We start from the raw sequence: 5,510 nt of genomic DNA, 5'->3' as shown, positions 1-5,510 counted from the left end.
TTCAAACCATTTCTGAGCTTGCTAATTTATCCATTAATTATTTATCAATTTAACGGCTCTTGGAATATCTTTAGATCCTATCCAAGTGTAGAGTCGACTTGTTGTCTTTTTATGGATTAGTTTTATTTGCATTGAGAAAATACTTGACATTAATTAATGAACAAATCGAAAAAAAGACAAAAACAACCAAACACAAATCTTAAATTTAGCATCAATAAATAGATAAATGAAAAACCACAAGATAGAACTCCAAACAAAACTAGCAAATATCAACAATTTTATAATTATCATCAACAAACGGAGAAAACAAATTCCTGCCGGCAACCAACTCTAACTTCTTCCAACTAATAATGAAATTTAAACACCAGGGTTAAAAATCCCGACCCCGGGCGGTGACTAGAAGATTTGATCATAATATTAATGGGGAAGAAATGTTTCGATAAGTCGTTGTGTCAGTCTGTGATTGCCCTGGTCTGGTTATTTGTCCTGATTGGTTTGTGTCGAGCGCGCCAGGCCTGGGAACTTCTTAACCTGTCACCTCGGGCTCATCATTGTCATGACGTGGCAGTAGCCATTCCTAATTTTTCAATTACCGTAATGAAAATTTATTTAATAAGAAAGATAAAAAAAAGAAACAATATAAACAGAAGAGAATCAATAAAGAGTGCTGAGGTTATTATTATTATTATTATTATTATTATTATATTATATTATTAATTATTATTATTATTATTATTATTATTATTATTATTATTATTATATATTATTATTATATATTATATAATTAATTATATTATTATTTATAATAATAATTATAATAATAATAATAATAATAATATAATAATAATAATAATAATAATAATAATAATAATAATAATAATAATAATAATAATAATAATAATAATAATAATAATAATAATAATAATAATAATAATAATAATAATAAAAAAATAATTAATAATAATAATAATAATAATAATAATAATAATAATAATAATAATAATAAATAATAATAATAATAATAATAATAATAATAATAATAATAATAATAATATAATAATAATAATAATAATAATAATAATAATAATAATAATAATAATAATAATATATAATAATAATAATAATAATAAATAATAAATAATAATAAAAATAATAATAATAATAATAATAATAATAATAATAATAATAATAATAATAATAATAATAATAATAATAATAAAATAATAATAATAATAATAATAATAATAATAATAAATAATAAAATAATAATAATAATAATAAATAATAAATAATAATAAAAATAATAATAATAATAATAAAAATAATAATAATAATAATAAAAATAATAATAATAATAATAAAAATAATAATAATAATAATAATAAAAATAATAATAAATAATAAAATAATAAATAATAAAAATAATAATAATAATAATAATAATCGCATCAAAGCGTTTCGTTGAAGACCAAAATATGATTTTTAACAAGACCTTTAAATGCTCTTTGTAACATTCATAAATTTGTCCTTGTGAAGTTTTCATGTATTTGTACATTCGTACCTCTGAGCCACTCTGTCCCATATCTGTCCAATCGGAGATAAGTATGTCAACAGACATTCGATCTTCAAGTGTCGTAGTATTCCAATGCGTCGTCTGCTAAACAATCATTTGACATTATAGTCGCATTTATGTAATTCGACAAATTTATGTAGACGTCTATGCGTACTGCATCTAAATCAATACTTTTTTCCCCGTATCGTATTTAGATTTGATCGATAGATATTGCATAAATGTATTTCAAAATTACATTAGCACTCTGACGGCCTACTGGTATCTGTCACTCACTTTACGCATGGTGTTCAGCTCATTTTAGTTTCAGAACTTCAGTTTTAGTTTTGCAATGCTCATTTTCCCCCCACTTTTTTTTTTTAACCTCAAGCAATTTCAAAATTAGTAGATTTACTTTTTTTCCCACGAATTTCGAGCTTTTTTCCAGAATACACACGCGTACAGACACACACACACACACACACACACACACACACACACACACATATATATATATTAGGAATCTAATACTTTATTACAACATAACGCCGTATCAAATACCAAACTAAATCTCGTTTCGTTTCGTAGCCTTGTCAATTACGATAAGGATTCCAAAGAGACCAATTTCTGGTAACGACGTTGTTTTCTTGTGTAAAACACACAATCTCCAAGTCTATTTGGGTTGCTTATAGACAGTGATGGCTATCAGAGTAGCGCTAGTACAGACGACCTGTACTGAATGGAATGGAATTTTAGTTCCATACACTTTACAAGACGAATAAACGAAATGTCATGAAAAACACTCAGTACGTTGTAAATTGCTGGATATTTTTTATTAAAACAAAAAGATCAATACGAGTGGCTATGTGGCTTAGTGGTTTAATACTCGCCTTTGGATCGGAAGGTCCTGGATTCGAGTCCCTCTCTGAGCGGCGCAGGGTTGAGTCCTTGGATAGTGCTCTTTACTCACATTTTCAAACCGTACTCAGGTGTAAAATGAGTACCTGACCGTTAACAGCGTTGTCTCTGTCGGACAAAAAAAAATTGTAATATCGCCTAAACATGCGTCATGTCTCGTCTCACATTTCAAGTTTTGTTGTTGTTTATGAACCTTTTTGTAGAGCGCTTTGAGCACGTTTAATGGATATTGCAATTTACAAAAAGTCAAAAAATTTTGGCTCTTTTTTTTTTAATCAAAATTATTTTTAAGATGCTAATCTATCGAAAATATAGATGTCAATACACAGGAGAGAAATAAAGTAACAAACAGAAGTGCCTCAACTGTCACGTTAATGTGAATGGATACATACATGTATTTTAGAAGGGGCTGATAGTGTAAGAATGCTTGCAGAAAATCATGCACCTAACAGGCAGCTTGTATTGTCTATTATGGAATGGGTTTTTTACATAGCCTGCAAGAGTAATTTATGAACCATTCATTATGAAGCTCAACGAAACAAAGGAAGTGCATTTGGATAAATATGCACTTTTTTTGAAAATGCTTATTCTAGTTTGTTTTTGTTTTAATTTTTTTTTTAATTTTTTTTTTTGTTTTTGATTTTTTTTTTTTTGTTTGTTTTTGTTTTTTAAAATAGAGTTTTGTTGTTTTTTGTTGTTATTTTTTTTTTTTTTTTGTTTTGTGTGTGTGTGTGTTTGCGTGTGTGTGTGTGTTTGCGTGTGCGTGTGTGTGTTTAGAAGAAAGGGGGGGGGGGGGGGTTGGAGAATCTGACAGTATTTCAACTTTCTTCATTATGATTCAATTGGCGAATCAAACATCGACATTGAAATATTTCAAAAGAATCCTTCTAAAGTCAGATTGATAGTTTTGTATTGGGCTATCGTCTTACAATTGCAAAACCTGCGGAGATTTATTTTAAAACCTGCAATTTGTCAAAGAGAAACATTAGAAATAATACGAGATAATAGGAGAAAGCTTTTTAAAAATTGAATAGCTCTCGGAAAAGTCGAAAATAAAAGCATCGAATGAAGAAGCCTGAAGCACAATAGGATGAACAATTCTGTGCTCTGTTATTGACAGTAACTCTATACCGATCTTATGAATGGCAGAAAAGCGGCGGGTATAAAAGGCAGAAATTAATGAAAGGAAAGAGGCAATTATAATCTCTTTGTGATGGGAAATATTAATAAAGAGGAGAATAACAAACCATGGCGATCGAGTGTCGCACTTATTTCATCTTGCCTGGCGATAGCTACCTGGCTACATCATTAAAATTATGAATTTTCATTCATTTGTTTGCTACATGATAATACCAAGCTATCGTTCAATAGAAAATCCCGGCTTAGAGGAAATTAATCCTAATTGTTGACTCGTCATGCTATCCATGCTTCAAGTTTGGTGTCTTTTAACATTTTTGTTAACCAGTTAACTGCTGTAAAGACATGTTTTTAGAAATTTGGTCAGAAAACTCGTCCTTCAAATATTGATTGATTTAAACGGCCCTCATCTCGGCAAAAACTTTCTAACATGAGACTTAAGGAACACCTCGCGAGGTCTCAGGTTTCAGAGTTTTTGACCAAATGAGGGTCGTTTAAATCGATCGATGTTTGAAGGTCGATTTGTCTTGCCAAATTTTGATATACGTGTATTTCCAGAGTACGGCAGTTCACTGGTTCAGGGCATTGTTTGTATCCTAAAGTCAATGAAGCACCGTGAATTGTTTATCTTTATATTGTAAATCGACGCTTAGTCGGTGATTAAAACGAACATGGTGCTATTACACAAAAATATGATACTATATTCAGATATAAAATAATATACTGATGAGAATAATACAAGGTCATTTGAAATCGGGGATAACATTCTCATTTCTCCGTTAAGCTCGACAGCAATAAGCTTTGTCTGCCTGTGCACTATATCCGTTACAAGCCTGACGTACTCGGGAAAAAAAAGATATTCTTATCTTTTTTGGGGGGCCAGAAAACTCGTCCTTCAATTAAAAAGACCCCGATCTTGGCAACAACTCTAAAATCTGGGGTTGAGCGTTATTTCAATCGATCAATAATTGAAAGGATCGGATGGTTCTGGGTTCGAGCCTCTCACTGCGCATAGTTGAATCCTTGGAAAAGGCTCTATAGTCACATTCTCTCATCGTACTCAGGTGTTAAAATGAGTACCTGGACGTTAACAGCGTTGTCTCTGTCGGCAAAAAAATTTTGAAATATCGCCTAATTGGCGTCATGTCTCATCATCCATGTGAAGTGTTGCTGTTGACCCCATGAAAAGCGCTATGAGCACGTTTAGTGGATACTGCTCTATATAAGAAAGCTCAACAATAAAAAGGCCAGTTTTCTGGCCAAACTTTTAACTATGTGTGTATTTTCTTTTCATTTCAGAGTACAGCGGAAGCAGAGTTAAATCAATGAGACTGGAACCAAAAGTTATTTGTGTTTTGTTTTTGTTTTTTTGATTTTTGGTTTGTTTGTTTTTTTTGTTTTTTTTTTTGTTTTTTTTTTTTGGGGGGGGCGAGGTTGTTTTGTTTGTTTGTTTTTTATTTGTTGTTATTTTTTTTTTGTTATTTAATTTTGTTTTGTTTTGATCTTTTTATTATTATTATTACTTTTGTTGTTTTGTTTGTTTGTTTTTTTTTTGTTTCGTTTCTGTTTCTGTTTTTTTTTTAATTTATTTTTTGTTGTTGTTTTTTTTTTGTTTTCTTCTTTGTTTTCTTTGTTGTTGTTGTTGTTGTTGTTGTTGTTGTTGTTGTTGCTAAGTTTTGTTTGGTTTATTTTTCTTTCTTTTCTTACTAGTTTTTGGTCATTCTAAGAATTTTAACCCAAATCTGGTAATTATCTCATAGATGATTCTGTTAAATCTTGTTTAATCAACATGAAAGAAGAAAACTTCCATTTTAGTGCAAACAGCGTTTAACGAAGTAAAAACGCCTTGTAAGATGAGAACGAGGTAGTCTGAATTTTCATTTAAAAAGAATGATCGCTTACTCGA

The sequence above is a fragment of the Berghia stephanieae genome, chromosome 2 (genome assembly GCF_034508935.2).
Source record: "Berghia stephanieae isolate SIO BIC M18660-M18661 chromosome 2, UCSD_Bste_1.3, whole genome shotgun sequence".
NCBI lineage: Eukaryota > Metazoa > Mollusca > Gastropoda > Nudibranchia > Aeolidiidae > Berghia > Berghia stephanieae.
This window is presented reverse-complemented; position numbering follows the sequence as displayed.